Here is a 20,119-nt window from a genome sequence, read left to right on the forward strand (position 1 = left end):
TGAAGATGCAATTTAAAACTCCAAAAGAGCCAAAAAAACAAGCCTTAAAAAGCGACAACAATGATTAAAATGTATTCCTTTGCTTTGACATGTATGTAGTTTCTGCGCCACCATAAAGGATGCACTGCGTCTCAAAAAGCGCAACGAATCCTGCTCCAGTTTCTCACGTCAATCACTGGTTTAACACCGACTCAATTCAAAGAGAGCAGAAACACACTGGTGCTTTTTTTTTAAAGTTTTGAGTGTTTCTCCAGGCCAGCAGAGTGGAATTTGTCCCACTGGTTTTCTTGGCAGGTGGAGCAAAACCCCGCCTACTCTGGGCACCAACAAAACGCTCTGCACACAAGCCTATAGGCCTACTAGAGCTGTTTTTATAAGAAGTAGGCTATTCAAGCATGGGAAAATAACGTTACTTAATCCCAACAACAAATCACGTACTATGGAAGAAACACAACATGTAACAATTTCGGTTTATATCAGAGTTACATGCAATATAAAGAATTTGGACTATATAAAATGGTATAATGCACGCCAAATAAGTGGAGGAAGTAATCAAATACTTTACCCATTACAAACAATACAGTAGAGAAGCAGAAACAGGTTTATTGCCAACACATACGAGGAATTTGTCTTGGTGCTAGTAGTATCATATTGTAAAAATACAAAATGAAAAGTAGACAAACGGATCACCGTTAGTGGCTTATTAAGTTCTTAAAGAGAATTATTTATTTTACTATACATCACTGTGTTGCCATATTCACTTGAATACAATATTAATAGTTATTCAAAATCTAGGTAAGCCACTTTAGGTAGTTTATTATTTAAAAAAAAAAAGGGACCATATTTTATTTGACTAAAGGTGAAACCATGACCATATGAAAATGAAGTAAATAAATTGAGTGGAGTAAAACGACAATATGTCCTTATACAATTACATTAATGCACACAATATACAACATCAATATTTTGTATTACTGCCTATTTTTATTCCTTCTTATTCCATTCCAATGTAAATACTGTTATATTTTTAATTATTTGTAATATTGTTCTAGTTCTCTACCTGTGTTTTTCATTCTTGTTTTACTTTTATGTAGCACCACGACACCAAGTCAAATTCGTCGTACGTGTAAACCTACCTGGTTAATAAACCTGATTCTGGTATATACGAGTATATAACCATACGCAGGTCATGTTGACATACAGGTTAAAATGACTAACCAGTAATGACCCATATATTCATCATGATTTACTTTAAACACTCTTGCACTGCCACTCTGAACATACTCTCTCCCTCAAAGCCCCCAGAGGAGGCAGTGAACGGTCATCAAAGGCAGAGAGCATAAGAACTGAATCAAGACTCTCTGCCAGCTTCGCGCTCAGGAAAGAGTATCACCGTCTCTTCATCGTGGTTAGCGAGACCAATCACTTTAGAAACACATTTCTCAAGTCAGAAACTATAGAAATGATCCCTGAAAGTATAGTCTTAACCTTTACACTGTGCTAGCCCTATTACTAGTATGAAGGACATGCACCTCTCAGTCATGGTGCTCACTGCCTCAGATCGGGTTCAACCCCAGTTTAACAGCCACTGCTTGTGTCCTTGCGCAACACTTCATCCTAAATGCTCCTGTGGGTTTTGTCCACAGTATTGATGTACATATTACATGTCTAATATGTAATATGTAATTTAAAGCGATTTGAGGACTTGGAAAAGCGCTAAAATAAATGCAATGAATTAGTTATACGTCAGATGGTAATAATGAGAAAATAAGTATATTTTAGCTGCTTTTGGTAGTTTATTATTTCAAAAAGGAACCATATTTAGTAGTTTTCGTTTTTTTAGATTATTTTGTTTATTTGTATTTGGTATATATACTTGTCTTTATTATTTTTAAAAGTTAAATATTATTTTTCAAATAGTTTTCACTTTATAATCTTTATATTTTTGAGCTTCTCTTAGAGCTTACTTTCTTATGTTGTTTATGTTTGCACCACCATATATCAAAGCACATTTCTTGTATGTGTAAACATACATCTCATACTCTATTCTGATTATGATAAGAACATAATGGGTTGTAGGTAAAACAATAATCTGCAAAGTAACTATAGCAAATAGTGATGTTACGTTCGCGAACGATCCAATTCTTTTGAATGGCTCTTTGGTACGAACGAAGGGAACCGAGTCCTACTTGGTGAGAGCCGCTCTTTTTATCGTTGGTTCACTGCCTATACTCCAGGCTCACCAAGCTCGTGGCGAAAAGGCTTTGCATTGTGGCAACGTCAGTTCCATCAGAGAGAATATTCTCCAAGACTGGACAAATCTTCTCAGAGAAGAGAAATCGCATGAACCCCTCAAAAGTAAGGAAACTTGCTTTCCTGAATGCAAATTTGCCAGTTAGTAACACCGCCGCCTTTAAAAAAAACGGCTCTTTTGAACAGCTCTCGGAAAGGAACGGAGCCATAAGATCCGGCTCCCTTCAAAGAGCCGTAATTCCCATCACTACTTCTTATATCCTTTTGCAATTGGTGTAAATTATAAATACATTGAGTCAACAATCATGTGCATATATTAATACAACAATCACCTAAATAACAATAGCATATTGTAAACAACTGTAGGCTACACTGTAGCTACACTGTAGTAAACAATCAAATAAGAATAAAGTATTTAAAAGGAGAGGAGTAAAACGTTCATGCATCCTTTTGCAATTGTTGCAAATACATATACATTGAATAAACAACCATGAGCATATTATGATAAAGGAATGCCTCAATGACACCGATGTCATTGAAAACACTTTTGGCTGATTCCCACTTATTCATCTTGATTTATATTGAACATTTAAGCACTGCCACTCTGAACATACTCTGTCCCTCAAAGCCCCCAGAGGAGGCAGTGAACGGTCATCAAAGGCAGAGAGCATAAGAACTGAATCAAGACTCTCTGCCAGCTTCGCGCTCAGGAAAGAGTATCACCGTCTCTTCATCGTGGTTAGCGAGACCAATCACTTTAGAAACACATTTCTCAAGTCAGAAACTATAGAAATGATCCCTGAAAGTATAGTCTTAACCTCTACACTGCGCTAGCCCTACTACTAGTATGAAGGACATGCACCTCTCAGTCATGGTGCTCACTGCCTCAGATCAGGTTCAACCCCAGTTTCACAGCCACTGCTTGTGTCCTTGGGCAACACTTCATCCTAAATGCTCCTGTGGGTTTTGTCCACAGTATTGATGTACATATTACATGTCTAATATGGCGATTTGAGGACTTGGAAAAGCGCTAAAATAAATGCTATGACTTAGTTATACGTCAGATGGTAATAATGAGAGAATAAGTCTAGTTTAGCTGCTTTTGGTAGTTTATTATTTCAAAAAGGAACCATATTTAGTAGTTTTAGTTTTTTTTTTAGATTATTTTGTATATTTGTATTTGGTATAAATACTTGTCCTTATTCTTTTTTTTAATGTTAAATATTTTTGGGAAATATATTTTCTTTTTAGAATTGATATATTTTTGAGCTTCTCTTATAACTTTTTTGCACCACCATATATCAAAGCACATTTCTTGTATGTGTAAACATACCTCTCATACTCTATTCTGATTATGATAAGAACATAATGGGTTGTAGGTAAAACCATAAAGTGCAAAGTAACTGTAGCAAACAGTAAAATAATAAAGTATATAAATTGAATGGAGTAGAGTAAAACTTTCATGTATCCTTTTGCCAAATGTAGCTAAATACATAAACAATGATTAAACAATCATGGGCTCTTAGTGATGTGTCGGTCGCGAACGAGCCGATTCTTTTGAACGGCTCTTTGGTACGAACGAGGGGAACCGAGTCCTACTTGGTGAGAGCCGTTCTTTTTATCGTTCAATCGTTGGTCTGCACTCACTGCCTGCCAAAATCTACTCGCCTTTTAAAAAGCTTGATTTTGTTCCCCAAACGTATTCTGTGAAGACCCGCCCCTACTCTGTTTGGTAGGTTTCAGCATGTTTCAGCACGAGGAGTGAGATGGGGTGGGTCTTAACGGAATACGCGAGAGAGAGAAGTCATAACAAGTGGTACAGGACAGGTACAGTAGATGTGTTTTTCGGATGGAAAATGAGCCAAACGCGAAAACGCAGCAGCATTTGGATTCAACCAAAACCCAGGCAGTGATAAAGCGCACCATTTGTAAAGGCAAAATATCCTTTAAAGCAGGGTCAACAAATAATCTCCATCGCCACTTAAAAACACAGTATCTAATATTAAGAGTTGCGTGAATTTCATTCAAGGCAAGGCAACTTTATTTACTTAACACATACAGAGGGTAAATTCAAAGTACATTCACTGACATGATGACATGGATATGGCGCCACCTTGTGTCACGTTTACAATGCAGATTATTGACATTAGGTCTGGCAATGCAGTCAATCATTATCCTGGTGATTATTTCGCAGATAAACCTAGTAACCCCGCCCCCTTTTTAAAAAAACGGCTCTTTTGAACGGCTCTTTGAAAGGAACGGAGCCATAAGATCCGGCTCCCTTCAAAGAGCCATAATTCCATCACTATTAAAGTAATAGAGTGCCTCAACAACACTAATGTAGTGATAATCACTTTAGGTTGAGTGCACCTATCCATCATGATTTATTTTAAACACTTTAGCACAGCCACTCTGAACATACTCTCTCCCTCAAAGCCCCCAGAGGAGGCAGTGAACGGTCATCAAAGGCAGAGAGCATAAGAACTGAATCAAGACTCTCTGCCAGCTTCGCGCTCAGGAAAGAGTATCACCGTCTCTTCATCGTGGTTAGCGAGACCAATCACTTTAGAAACACATTTCTCAAGTCAGAAACTATAGAAATGATCCCTGAAAGTATAGTCTTAACCTCTACACTGTGCTAGCCCTACTACTGGTATGACAGACATGCACCTCCCAGTCATGGTGCTCACTTCCAATACTTTACATCAATTGATATTATTGAGAAAAAAAGTCTTGGTAGTTTATTATTTCAGAAAGGAACCATATTTAGTGGTTGTCGATTATTTAGTATATTTTGATTTGGTATAAATACTTGTCTTATTTTTTTATGTTAAATGATTTATTTTTTAATATGTTCTTTTTAAAATCTTTATATTTCTTACCTTCTCTTACAATTAGTTTTTTATGTTGTTTATGTTTTGCTCCATACATCAAAGCAATTCCCTTGTATGTGTAAACTCACAGCTCCATAGTTTCTCTTTTGTTAACTGGACTTCACACTGTACATTTATGTTTAATTTAATATGGCATTCCTTGCTCACTTAATGTACATAATATCCTACTTTTATATTGTGTTAGCATTAATATCACTCTTCTATTGTATTTTATATGTCAGATAGTTTACAGATTTGTATCTTTCCGGTCAACTTGAATATTTTGTACTCTTGTTTTATTCTCTATTTTGAGATATAAACATTTTCTACTCTTTTTAATTTCTTATCATGTGCAATGCCCTGTTTTGTATGCTGCCGCATCGAATACATTTCCAAATTTGGGATCAATAAAGTATATTTGATCTTATCTGTTAAGGTGCTCACATCAAATACTATAGATCAGATAATAATACAAATAATAATAACTAGAAATTAAGTCTATTTTAGCTGCTTTTGGTAGTTTATTCTATCAAAAAGGAACCAAATTTAATAAAACCATAATAGGGTGTAGGTAAAACACTAATCTGCAAAGTAACTAGGGATGGGTATCGAGAACCGGTACTAAGTCAGTACCGGTAGCCGATTGGACGGTATCGGTATACCGTTAAGCCGCTGGACAAACGGTGCTGCTATCGGTATATGAATTACGCTATTTCCCACAATTCTGGTTGGTTGGGAACCCTCATCCCGTGTGACGTATCCGGTTTGAGTACCCCTCTGATTGGCCACTGTGAATGCCACTCGTCATCTCTCCTAACAGCGCTCTTATTACTGTGAGACTCCCGGGGGCAGACCATAGGGGCAGACGCAACATCTTGCAAGAAACAGCGTCTCAAGGCTTCTTAACTATTAACAACCTATTAATGATGCATACCCACTTAACGGGAAGAAACTCAGCTAACAGACGATATTAACCATTTTAGCGAAACGGTCTAACGGGGCAAACGGCTACTTTAGCACATAACTGGCAAAAGCGAACTTTTCTACGTCATGCTGGCTGCACAAACGACATATCACATGAAAGCTGAGATTCCAAAGATTCCATATGTATAAGTCTCATCACTGTACGACCAAAACTCACTGAACTAGCAGCCAGGAAAGAGCAAGAAAACAACTTCACTTTACGTAGCCATGATGATAATTATCTTACCTTTGCTGTTTTGTGATCAAAAGTTGTGTTCAAGAGGCATAAAAACGCTGCTGAAATGTAATCCAATGTCTCTGTGTAACTTTGAAATGATTACTGATAATCCATCATTACAATTATAAATAATAAACGCAATAAACGGATGATAATGGTTAGCCGACCGGAGGTTCCGGTTTAGGAGGTGCGCACGCAGCGTCTCGTTTTAACTGCCCCTAATAACCGCCCCCCTTCTAGAGACACACTGTCAAACACACTCATACCTGCTTGGTATGACATTGAAAAAGTTACATTAAATAATAAATACAAATAAATTACAATAAAATTACTGTTGTTTAATCTTCACATCTTGTAATCATGTCTATAATTTTGAGCACCAAATAATTGAAAAGAATCGATAAGAGTATCGAAAAATACCGGTATCGATAAAATCCTAATGATACCCATCCCTAAAAGTAACTAAAGCAAACCACAAAATAATAATAACACCTCATATAACCTCATATAACCTTTAGTATTCATTGTAAATTACACATGCAATGAATAACCAACCATGAGGAAAGAAATGACAAAAAAAGGCTTAAATAACACGAGCATATTGATAACAACTGTAGGCTACACACCCCACATGGAAGTAAACAACCAAATAAGGATACAGTAAATACATGGAGTAAACTGTAGCCTTGTGCAATTGTTGCAACATAGTAAAATATGAGTACATTTAATAAACGACAATGGGCAACTAATACTAATAGGTCACCTCAATAACACTGATATCAGGACTATCACTTTCGACTTGGTCCCCCAATTGCACATTAATTATATTGAACATTTAAGCAGTGCCACTCTGAACATACTCTCTCCCTCAAAGCCCCCAGAGGAGGCAGTGAACGGTCATCAAAGGCAGAGAGCATAAGAACTGAATCAAGACTCTCTGCCAGCTTCGCGCTCAGGAAAGAGTATCACCGTCTCTTCATCGTGGTTAGCGAGACCAATCACTTTAGAAACACATTTCTCAAGTCAGAAACTATAGAAATGATCCCTGAAAGTATAGTCTTAACCTCTACACTGTGCTAGCCCTACTACTGGTATGACAGACATGCACCTCCCAGTCATGGTGCTCACTTCCAATACTTTACATCAATTGATATTATTGAGAAAAAAAGTCTTGGTAGTTTATTATTTCAGAAAGGAACCATATTTAGTGGTTGTCGATTATTTAGTATATTTTGATTTGGTATAAATACTTGTCTTATTTTTTTATGTTAAATGATTTATTTTTTAATATGTTCTTTTTAAAATCTTTATATTTCTTACCTTCTCTTACAATTAGTTTTTTATGTTGTTTATGTTTTGCTCCATACATCAAAGCAATTCCCTTGTATGTGTAAACTCACAGCTCCATAGTTTCTCTTTTGTTAACTGGACTTTACACTGTACATTTATGTTTAATTTAATATGGCATTCCTTGCTCACTTAATGTACATAATATCCTACTTTTATATTGTGTTAGCATTAATATCACTCTTCTATAGTATTTTATTTGTCAGATAGTTTACAGATTTGTATCTTTCCGGTCAACTTGAATATTTTGTACTCTTGTTTTATTCTCTATTTTGAGATATAAACATTTTCTACTCTTTTTAATTTCTTATCATGTGCAATGCCCTGTTTTGTATGCTGCCGCATCGAATACATTTCCAAATTTGGGATCAATAAAGTATATTTGATCTTATCTGTTAAGGTGCTCACATCAAATACTATAGATCAGATAATAATACAAATAATAATAACTAGAAATTAAGTCTATTTTAGCTGCTTTTGGTAGTTTATTCTATCAAAAAGGAACCAAATTTAATAAAACCATAATAGGGTGTAGGTAAAACACTAATCTGCAAAGTAACTAGGGATGGGTATCGAGAACCGGTACTAAGTCAGTACCGGTAGCCGATTGGACGGTATCGGTATACCGTTAAGCCGCTGGACAAACGGTGCTGCTATCGGTATATGAATTACGCTATTTCCCACAATTCTGGTTGGTTGGGAACCCTCATCCCGTGTGACGTATCCGGTTTGAGTACCCCTCTGATTGGCCACTGTGAATGCCACTCGTCATCTCTCCTAACAGCGCTCTTATTACTGTGAGACTCCCGGGGGCAGACCATAGGGGCAGACGCAACATCTTGCAAGAAACAGCGTCTCAAGGCTTCTTAACTATTAACAACCTATTAATGATGCATACCCACTTAACGGGAAGAAACTCAGCTAACAGACGATATTAACCATTTTAGCGAAACGGTCTAACGGGGCAAACGGCTACTTTAGCACATAACTGGCAAAAGCGAACTTTTCTACGTCATGCTGGCTGCACAAACGACATATCACATGAAAGCTGAGATTCCAAAGATTCCATATGTATAAGTCTCATCACTGTACGACCAAAACTCACTGAACTAGCAGCCAGGAAAGAGCAAGAAAACAACTTCACTTTACGTAGCCATGATGATAATTATCTTACCTTTGCTGTTTTGTGATCAAAAGTTGTGTTCAAGAGGCATAAAAACGCTGCTGAAATGTAATCCAATGTCTCTGTGTAACTTTGAAATGATTACTGATAATCCATCATTACAATTATAAATAATAAACGCAATAAACGGATGATAATGGTTAGCCGACCGGAGGTTCCGGTTTAGGAGGTGCGCACGCAGCGTCTCGTTTTAACTGCCCCTAATAACCGCCCCCCTTCTAGAGACACACTGTCAAACACACTCATACCTGCTTGGTATGACATTGAAAAAGTTACATTAAATAATAAATACAAATAAATTACAATAAAATTACTGTTGTTTAATCTTCACATCTTGTAATCATGTCTATAATTTTGAGCACCAAATAATTGAAAAGAATCGATAAGAGTATCGAAAAATACCGGTATCGATAAAATCCTAATGATACCCATCCCTAAAAGTAACTAAAGCAAACCACAAAATAATAATAACACCTCATATAACCTCATATAAGCTTTAGTATTCATTGTAAATTACACATGCAATGAATAACCAACCATGAGGAAAGAAATGACAAAAAAAGGCTTAAATAACACGAGCATATTGATAACAACTGTAGGCTACACACCCCACATGGAAGTAAACAACCAAATAAGGATACAGTAAATACATGGAGTAAACTGTAGCCTTGTGCAATTGTTGCAACATAGTAAAATATGAGTACATTTAATAAACGACAATGGGCAACTAATACTAATAGGTCACCTCAATAACACTGATATCAGGACTATCACTTTCGACTTGGTCCCCCAATTGCACATTAATTATATTGAACATTTAAGCAGTGCCACTCTGAACATACTCTCTCCCTCAAAGCCCCCAGAGGAGGCAGTGAACGGTCATCAAAGGCAGAGAGCATAAGAACTGAATCAAGACTCTCTGCCAGCTTCGCGCTCAGGAAAGAGTATCACCGTCTCTTCATCGTGGTTAGCGAGACCAATCACTTTAGAAACACATTTCTCAAGTCAGAAACTATAGAAATGATCCCTGTAAGTATAGTCTTAACCTCTACACTGTGCTAGCCCTACTACTGGTATGACAGACATGCACCTCCCAGTCATGGTGCTCACTTCCAATACTTTACATCAATTGATATTATTGAGAAAAAAGTCTTGGTAGTTTATTATTTCAGAAAGGAACCATATTTAGTGGTTGTCGATTATTTAGTATATTTTGATTTGGTATAAATACTTGTCTTATTTTTTTATGTTAAATGATTTATTTTTTAATATGTTCTTTTTAAAATCTTTATATTTCTTACCTTCTCTTACAATTAGTTTTTTATGTTGTTTATGTTTTGCTCCATACATCAAAGCAATTCCCTTGTATGTGTAAACTCACAGCTCCATAGTTTCTCTTTTGTTAACTGGACTTTACACTGTACATTTATGTTTAATTTAATATGGCATTCCTTGCTCACTTAATGTACATAATATCCTACTTTTATATTGTGTTAGCATTAATATCACTCTTCTATAGTATTTTATTTGTCAGATAGTTTACAGATTTGTATCTTTCCGGTCAACTTGAATATTTTGTACTCTTGTTTTATTCTCTATTTTGAGATATAAACATTTTCTACTCTTTTTAATTTCTTATCATGTGCAATGCCCTGTTTTGTATGCTGCCGCATCGAATACATTTCCAAATTTGGGATCAATAAAGTATATTTGATCTTATCTGTTAAGGTGCTCACATCAAATACTATAGATCAGATAATAATACAAATAATAATAACTAGAAATTAAGTCTATTTTAGCTGCTTTTGGTAGTTTATTCTATCAAAAAGGAACCAAATTTAATAAAACCATAATAGGGTGTAGGTAAAACACTAATCTGCAAAGTAACTAGGGATGGGTATCGAGAACCGGTACTAAGTCAGTACCGGTAGCCGATTGGACGGTATCGGTATACCGTTAAGCCGCTGGACAAACGGTGCTGCTATCGGTATATGAATTACGCTATTTCCCACAATTCTGGTTGGTTGGGAACCCTCATCCCGTGTGACGTATCCGGTTTGAGTACCCCTCTGATTGGCCACTGTGAATGCCACTCGTCATCTCTCCTAACAGCGCTCTTATTACTGTGAGACTCCCGGGGGCAGACCATAGGGGCAGACGCAACATCTTGCAAGAAACAGCGTCTCAAGGCTTCTTAACTATTAACAACCTATTAATGATGCATACCCACTTAACGGGAAGAAACTCAGCTAACAGACGATATTAACCATTTTAGCGAAACGGTCTAACGGGGCAAACGGCTACTTTAGCACATAACTGGCAAAAGCGAACTTTTCTACGTCATGCTGGCTGCACAAACGACATATCACATGAAAGCTGAGATTCCAAAGATTCCATATGTATAAGTCTCATCACTGTACGACCAAAACTCACTGAACTAGCAGCCAGGAAAGAGCAAGAAAACAACTTCACTTTACGTAGCCATGATGATAATTATCTTACCTTTGCTGTTTTGTGATCAAAAGTTGTGTTCAAGAGGCATAAAAACGCTGCTGAAATGTAATCCAATGTCTCTGTGTAACTTTGAAATGATTACTGATAATCCATCATTACAATTATAAATAATAAACGCAATAAACGGATGATAATGGTTAGCCGACCGGAGGTTCCGGTTTAGGAGGTGCGCACGCAGCGTCTCGTTTTAACTGCCCCTAATAACCGCCCCCCCTTCTAGAGACACACTGTCAAACACACTCATACCTGCTTGGTATGACATTGAAAAAGTTACATTAAATAATAAATACAAATAAATTACAATAAAATTACTGTTGTTTAATCTTCACATCTTGTAATCATGTCTATAATTTTGAGCACCAAATAATTGAAAAGAATCGATAAGAGTATCGAAAAATACCGGTATCGATAAAATCCTAATGATACCCATCCCTAAAAGTAACTAAAGCAAACCACAAAATAATAATAACACCTCATATAACCTCAATAACCTTTAGTATTCATTGTAAATTACACATGCAATGAATAACCAACCATGAGGAAAGAAATGACAAAAAAAGGCTTAAATAACACGAGCATATTGATAACAACTGTAGGCTACACACCCCACATGGAAGTAAACAACCAAATAAGGATACAGTAAATACATGGAGTAAACTGTAGCCTTGTGCAATTGTTGCAACATAGTAAATATGAGTACTTCTGCAGCGAACTTTTCTACGTCATGCTGGCTGCACAAACGACATATCACATGAAAGCTGAGATTCCAAAGATTCCATATGTATAAGTCTCATCACTGTACGACCAAAACTCACTGAACTAGCAGCCAGGAAAGAGCAAGAAAACAACTTCACTTTACGTAGCCATGATGATAATTATCTTACCTTTGCTGTTTTGTGATCAAAAGTTGTGTTCAAGAGGCATAAAAACGCTGCTGAAATGTAATCCAATGTCTCTGTGTAACTTTGAAATGATTACTGATAATCCATCATTACAATTATAAATAATAAACGCAATAAACGGATGATAATGGTTAGCCGACCGGAGGTTCCGGTTTAGGAGGTGCGCACGCAGCGTCTCGTTTTAACTGCCCCTAATAACCGCCCCCCTTCTAGAGACACACTGTCAAACACACTCATACCTGCTTGGTATGACATTGAAAAAGTTACATTAAATAATAAATACAAATAAATTACAATAAAATTACTGTTGTTTAATCTTCACATCTTGTAATCATGTCTATAATTTTGAGCACCAAATAATTGAAAAGAATCGATAAGAGTATCGAAAAATACCGGTATCGATAAAATCCTAATGATACCCATCCCTAAAAGTAACTAAAGCAAACCACAAAATAATAATAACACCTCATATAACCTCATATAAGCTTTAGTATTCATTGTAAATTACACATGCAATGAATAACCAACCATGAGGAAAGAAATGACAAAAAAAGGCTTAAATAACACGAGCATATTGATAACAACTGTAGGCTACACACCCCACATGGAAGTAAACAACCAAATAAGGATACAGTAAATACATGGAGTAAACTGTAGCCTTGTGCAATTGTTGCAACATAGTAAAATATGAGTACATTTAATAAACGACAATGGGCAACTAATACTAATAGGTCACCTCAATAACACTGATATCAGGACTATCACTTTCGACTTGGTCCCCCAATTGCACATTAATTATATTGAACATTTAAGCAGTGCCACTCTGAACATACTCTCTCCCTCAAAGCCCCCAGAGGAGGCAGTGAACGGTCATCAAAGGCAGAGAGCATAAGAACTGAATCAAGACTCTCTGCCAGCTTCGCGCTCAGGAAAGAGTATCACCGTCTCTTCATCGTGGTTAGCGAGACCAATCACTTTAGAAACACATTTCTCAAGTCAGAAACTATAGAAATGATCCCTGAAAGTATAGTCTTAACCTCTACACTGTGCTAGCCCTACTACTGGTATGACAGACATGCACCTCCCAGTCATGGTGCTCACTTCCAATACTTTACATCAATTGATATTATTGAGAAAAAAAGTCTTGGTAGTTTATTATTTCAGAAAGGAACCATATTTAGTGGTTGTCGATTATTTAGTATATTTTGATTTGGTATAAATACTTGTCTTATTTTTTTATGTTAAATGATTTATTTTTTAATATGTTCTTTTTAAAATCTTTATATTTCTTACCTTCTCTTACAATTAGTTTTTTATGTTGTTTATGTTTTGCTCCATACATCAAAGCAATTCCCTTGTATGTGTAAACTCACAGCTCCATAGTTTCTCTTTTGTTAACTGGACTTCACACTGTACATTTATGTTTAATTTAATATGGCATTCCTTGCTCACTTAATGTACATAATATCCTACTTTTATATTGTGTTAGCATTAATATCACTCTTCTATAGTATTTTATTTGTCAGATAGTTTACAGATTTGTATCTTTCCGGTCAACTTGAATATTTTGTACTCTTGTTTTATTCTCTATTTTGAGATATAAACATTTTCTACTCTTTTTAATTTCTTATCATGTGCAATGCCCTGTTTTGTATGCTGCCGCATCGAATACATTTCCAAATTTGGGATCAATAAAGTATATTTGATCTTATCTGTTAAGGTGCTCACATCAAATACTATAGATCAGATAATAATACAAATAATAATAACTAGAAATTAAGTCTATTTTAGCTGCTTTTGGTAGTTTATTCTATCAAAAAGGAACCAAATTTAATAAAACCATAATAGGGTGTAGGTAAAACACTAATCTGCAAAGTAACTAGGGATGGGTATCGAGAACCGGTACTAAGTCAGTACCGGTAGCCGATTGGACGGTATCGGTATACCGTTAAGCCGCTGGACAAACGGTGCTGCTATCGGTATATGAATTACGCTATTTCCCACAATTCTGGTTGGTTGGGAACCCTCATCCCGTGTGACGTATCCGGTTTGAGTACCCCTCTGATTGGCCACTGTGAATGCCACTCGTCATCTCTCCTAACAGCGCTCTTATTACTGTGAGACTCCCGGGGGCAGACCATAGGGGCAGACGCAACATCTTGCAAGAAACAGCGTCTCAAGGCTTCTTAACTATTAACAACGTATTAATGATGCATACCCACTTAACGGGAAGAAGAAACTCAGCTAACAGACGATATTAACCATTTTAGCGAAACGGTCTAACGGGGCAAACGGCTACTTTAGCACATAACTGGCAAAAGCGAACTTTTCTACGTCATGCTGGCTGCACAAACGACATATCACATGAAAGCTGAGATTCCAAAGATTCCATATGTATAAGTCTCATCACTGTACGACCAAAACTCACTGAACTAGCAGCCAGGAAAGAGCAAGAAAACAACTTCACTTTACGTAGCCATGATGATAATTATCTTACCTTTGCTGTTTTGTGATCAAAAGTTGTGTTCAAGAGGCATAAAAACGCTGCTGAAATGTAATCCAATGTCTCTGTGTAACTTTGAAATGATTACTGATAATCCATCATTACAATTATAAATAATAAACGCAATAAACGGATGATAATGGTTAGCCGACCGGAGGTTCCGGTTTAGGAGGTGCGCACGCAGCGTCTCGTTTTAACTGCCCCTAATAACCGCCCCCCTTCTAGAGACACACTGTCAAACACACTCATACCTGCTTGGTATGACATTGAAAAAGTTACATTAAATAATAAATACAAATAAATTACAATAAAATTACTGTTGTTTAATCTTCACATCTTGTAATCATGTCTATAATTTTGAGCACCAAATAATTGAAAAGAATCGATAAGAGTATCGAAAAATACCGGTATCGATAAAATCCTAATGATACCCATCCCTAAAAGTAACTAAAGCAAACCACAAAATAATAATAACACCTCATATAACCTCATATAAGCTTTAGTATTCATTGTAAATTACACATGCAATGAATAACCAACCATGAGGAAAGAAATGACAAAAAAAGGCTTAAATAACACGAGCATATTGATAACAACTGTAGGCTACACACCCCACATGGAAGTAAACAACCAAATAAGGATACAGTAAATACATGGAGTAAACTGTAGCCTTGTGCAATTGTTGCAACATAGTAAAATATGAGTACATTTAATAAACGACAATGGGCAACTAATACTAATAGGTCACCTCAATAACACTGATATCAGGACTATCACTTTCGACTTGGTCCCCCAATTGCACATTAATTATATTGAACATTTAAGCAGTGCCACTCTGAACATACTCTCTCCCTCAAAGCCCCCAGAGGAGGCAGTGAACGGTCATCAAAGGCAGAGAGCATAAGAACTGAATCAAGACTCTCTGCCAGCTTCGCGCTCAGGAAAGAGTATCACCGTCTCTTCATCGTGGTTAGCGAGACCAATCACTTTAGAAACACATTTCTCAAGTCAGAAACTATAGAAATGATCCCTGAAAGTATAGTCTTAACCTCTACACTGTGCTAGCCCTACTACTGGTATGACAGACATGCACCTCCCAGTCATGGTGCTCACTTCCAATACTTTACATCAATTGATATTATTGAGAAAAAAAGTCTTGGTAGTTTATTATTTCAGAAAGGAACCATATTTAGTGGTTGTCGATTATTTAGTATATTTTGATTTGGTATAAATACTTGTCTTATTTTTTTATGTTAAATGATTTATTTTTTAATATGTTCTTTTTAAAATCTTTATATTTCTTACCTTCTCTTACAATTAGTTTTTTATGTTGTTTATGTTTTGCTCCATACATCAAAGCAATTCCCTTGTATGTGTAAACTCACAGCTCCATAGTTTCTCTTTTGTTAACTGGACTTCACACTGTACATTTATGTTTAATTTAATATGGCATTCCTTGCTCACTTAATGTACATAATATCCTACTTTTATATTGTGTTAGCATTAATATCACTCTTCTATAGTATTTTATTTGTCAGATAGTTTACAGATTTGTATCTTTCCGGTCAACTTGAATATTTTGTACTCTTGTTTTATTCTCTATTTTGAGATATAAACATTTTCTACTCTTTTTAATTTCTTATCATGTGCAATGCCCTGTTTTGTATGCTGCCGCATCGAATACATTTCCAAATTTGGGATCAATAAAGTATATTTGATCTTATCTGTTAAGGTGCTCACATCAAATACTATAGATCAGATAATAATACAAATAATAATAACTAGAAATTAAGTCTATTTTAGCTGCTTTTGGTAGTTTATTCTATCAAAAAGGAACCAAATTTAATAAAACCATAATAGGGTGTAGGTAAAACACTAATCTGCAAAGTAACTAGGGATGGGTATCGAGAACCGGTACTAAGTCAGTACCGGTAGCCGATTGGACGGTATCGGTATACCGTTAAGCCGCTGGACAAACGGTGCTGCTATCGGTATATGAATTACGCTATTTCCCACAATTCTGGTTGGTTGGGAACCCTCATCCCGTGTGACGTATCCGGTTTGAGTACCCCTCTGATTGGCCACTGTGAATGCCACTCGTCATCTCTCCTAACAGCGCTCTTATTACTGTGAGACTCCCGGGGGCAGACCATAGGGGCAGACGCAACATCTTGCAAGAAACAGCGTCTCAAGGCTTCTTAACTATTAACAACCTATTAATGATGCATACCCACTTAACGGGAAGAAACTCAGCTAACAGACGATATTAACCATTTTAGCGAAACGGTCTAACGGGGCAAACGGCTACTTTAGCACATAACTGGCAAAAGCGAACTTTTCTACGTCATGCTGGCTGCACAAACGACATATCACATGAAAGCTGAGATTCCAAAGATTCCATATGTATAAGTCTCATCACTGTACGACCAAAACTCACTGAACTAGCAGCCAGGAAAGAGCAAGAAAACAACTTCACTTTACGTAGCCATGATGATAATTATCTTACCTTTGCTGTTTTGTGATCAAAAGTTGTGTTCAAGAGGCATAAAAACGCTGCTGAAATGTAATCCAATGTCTCTGTGTAACTTTGAAATGATTACTGATAATCCATCATTACAATTATAAATAATAAACGCAATAAACGGATGATAATGGTTAGCCGACCGGAGGTTCCGGTTTAGGAGGTGCGCACGCAGCGTCTCGTTTTAACTGCCCCTAATAACCGCCCCCCTTCTAGAGACACACTGTCAAACACACTCATACCTGCTTGGTATGACATTGAAAAAGTTACATTAAATAATAAATACAAATAAATTACAATAAAATTACTGTTGTTTAATCTTCACATCTTGTAATCATGTCTATAATTTTGAGCACCAAATAATTGAAAAGAATCGATAAGAGTATCGAAAAATACCGGTATCGATAAAATCCTAATGATACCCATCCCTAAAAGTAACTAAAGCAAACCACAAAATAATAATAACACCTCATATAACCTCATATAAGCTTTAGTATTCATTGTAAATTACACATGCAATGAATAACCAACCATGAGGAAAGAAATGACAAAAAAAGGCTTAAATAACACGAGCATATTGATAACAACTGTAGGCTACACACCCCACATGGAAGTAAACAACCAAATAAGGATACAGTAAATACATGGAGTAAACTGTAGCCTTGTGCAATTGTTGCAACATAGTAAAATATGAGTACATTTAATAAACGACAATGGGCAACTAATACTAATAGGTCACCTCAATAACACTGATATCAGGACTATCACTTTCGACTTGGTCCCCCAATTGCACATTAATTATATTGAACATTTAAGCAGTGCCACTCTGAACATACTCTCTCCCTCAAAGCCCCCAGAGGAGGCAGTGAACGGTCATCAAAGGCAGAGAGCATAAGAACTGAATCAAGACTCTCTGCCAGCTTCGCGCTCAGGAAAGAGTATCACCGTCTCTTCATCGTGGTTAGCGAGACCAATCACTTTAGAAACACATTTCTCAAGTCAGAAACTATAGAAATGATCCCTGAAAGTATAGTCTTAACCTCTACACTGTGCTAGCCCTACTACTGGTATGACAGACATGCACCTCCCAGTCATGGTGCTCACTTCCAATACTTTACATCAATTGATATTATTGAGAAAAAAAGTCTTGGTAGTTTATTATTTCAGAAAGGAACCATATTTAGTGGTTGTCGATTATTTAGTATATTTTGATTTGGTATAAATACTTGTCTTATTTTTTTATGTTAAATGATTTATTTTTTAATATGTTCTTTTTAAAATCTTTATATTTCTTACCTTCTCTTACAATTAGTTTTTTATGTTGTTTATGTTTTGCTCCATACATCAAAGCAATTCCCTTGTATGTGTAAACTCACAGCTCCATAGTTTCTCTTTTGTTAACTGGACTTCACACTGTACATTTATGTTTAATTTAATATGGCATTCCTTGCTCACTTAATGTACATAATATCCTACTTTTATATTGTGTTAGCATTAATATCACTCTTCTATAGTATTTTATTTGTCAGATAGTTTACAGATTTGTATCTTTCCGGTCAACTTGAATATTTTGTACTCTTGTTTTATTCTCTATTTTGAGATATAAACATTTTCTACTCTTTTTAATTTCTTATCATGTGCAATGCCCTGTTTTGTATGCTGCCGCATCGAATACATTTCCAAATTTGGGATCAATAAAGTATATTTGATCTTATCTGTTAAGGTGCTCACATCAAATACTATAGATCAGATAATAATACAAATAATAATAACTAGAAATTAAGTCTATTTTAGCTGCTTTTGGTAGTTTATTCTATCAAAAAGGAACCAAATTTAATAAAACCATAATAGGGTGTAGGTAAAACACTAATCTGCAAAGTAACTAGGGATGGGTATCGAGAACCGGTACTAAGTCAGTACCGGTAGCCGATTGGACGGTATCGGTATACCGTTAAGCCGCTGGACAAACGGTGCTGCTATCGGTATATGAATTACGCTATTTCCCACAATTCTGGTTGGTTGGGAACCCTCATCCCGTGTGACGTATCCGGTTTGAGTACCCCTCTGATTGGCCACTGTGAATGCCACTCGTCATCTCTCCTAACAGCGCTCTTATTACTGTGAGACTCCCGGGGGCAGACCATAGGGGCAGACGCAACATCTTGCAAGAAACAGCGTCTCAAGGCTTCTTAACTATTAACAACCTATTAATGATGCATACCCACTTAACGGGAAGAAACTCAGCTAACAGACGATATTAACCATTTTAGCGAAACGGTCTAACGGGGCAAACGGCTACTTTAGCACATAACTGGCAAAAGCGAACTTTTCTACGTCATGCTGGCTGCACAAACGACATATCACATGAAAGCTGAGATTCCAAAGATTCCATATGTATAAGTCTCATCACTGTACGACCAAAACTCACTGAACTAGCAGCCAGGAAAGAGCAAGAAAACAACTTCACTTTACGTAGCCATGATGATAATTATCTTACCTTTGCTGTTTTGTGATCAAAAGTTGTGTTCAAGAGGCATAAAAACGCTGCTGAAATGTAATCCAATGTCTCTGTGTAACTTTGAAATGATTACTGATAATCCATCATTACAATTATAAATAATAAACGCAATAAACGGATGATAATGGTTAGCCGACCGGAGGTTCCGGTTTAGGAGGTGCGCACGCAGCGTCTCGTTTTAACTGCCCCTAATAACCGCCCCCCTTCTAGAGACACACTGTCAAACACACTCATACCTGCTTGGTATGACATTGAAAAAGTTACATTAAATAATAAATACAAATAAATTACAATAAAATTACTG

At 36.4% G+C, this 20,119-nt stretch overlaps 8 non-coding genes across 8 annotated transcripts; all 8 read right to left on the bottom strand.

The window, feature by feature from the left end:
- Positions 1 to 1,268: 1,268 nt before the first annotated feature.
- LOC117498176 lies at positions 1,269 to 1,485 on the bottom strand. Its single transcript, XR_004557554.1, has one exon. It is a non-coding gene; the product is annotated as a small nucleolar RNA U3 (small nucleolar RNA).
- A 1,366-nt stretch (positions 1,486 to 2,851) lies between these two features.
- LOC117498173 lies at positions 2,852 to 3,068 on the bottom strand. The gene has a single exon (XR_004557551.1). It is a non-coding gene; the product is annotated as a small nucleolar RNA U3 (small nucleolar RNA).
- Positions 3,069 to 4,659: 1,591 nt separating this feature from the next.
- On the bottom strand, positions 4,660 to 4,876 carry LOC117498177. Its single transcript, XR_004557555.1, has one exon. It is a non-coding gene; the product is annotated as a small nucleolar RNA U3 (small nucleolar RNA).
- Positions 4,877 to 7,171: 2,295 nt separating this feature from the next.
- LOC117498178 lies at positions 7,172 to 7,388 on the bottom strand. The gene has a single exon (XR_004557556.1). It is a non-coding gene; the product is annotated as a small nucleolar RNA U3 (small nucleolar RNA).
- A 2,295-nt stretch (positions 7,389 to 9,683) lies between these two features.
- LOC117498172 lies at positions 9,684 to 9,900 on the bottom strand. Its single transcript, XR_004557550.1, has one exon. It is a non-coding gene; the product is annotated as a small nucleolar RNA U3 (small nucleolar RNA).
- Positions 9,901 to 13,090: 3,190 nt separating this feature from the next.
- LOC117498179 lies at positions 13,091 to 13,307 on the bottom strand. Its single transcript, XR_004557557.1, has one exon. It is a non-coding gene; the product is annotated as a small nucleolar RNA U3 (small nucleolar RNA).
- A 2,298-nt stretch (positions 13,308 to 15,605) lies between these two features.
- Positions 15,606 to 15,822, bottom strand: LOC117498167. The gene has a single exon (XR_004557545.1). It is a non-coding gene; the product is annotated as a small nucleolar RNA U3 (small nucleolar RNA).
- A 2,295-nt stretch (positions 15,823 to 18,117) lies between these two features.
- On the bottom strand, positions 18,118 to 18,334 carry LOC117498168. The gene has a single exon (XR_004557546.1). It is a non-coding gene; the product is annotated as a small nucleolar RNA U3 (small nucleolar RNA).
- Between the last annotated feature and the right edge of the window lie 1,785 nt (positions 18,335 to 20,119).

The sequence above is a fragment of the Trematomus bernacchii genome, unplaced genomic scaffold, assembly GCF_902827165.1.
Source record: "Trematomus bernacchii unplaced genomic scaffold, fTreBer1.1, whole genome shotgun sequence".
NCBI classification, from domain to species: domain Eukaryota; kingdom Metazoa; phylum Chordata; class Actinopteri; order Perciformes; family Nototheniidae; genus Trematomus; species Trematomus bernacchii.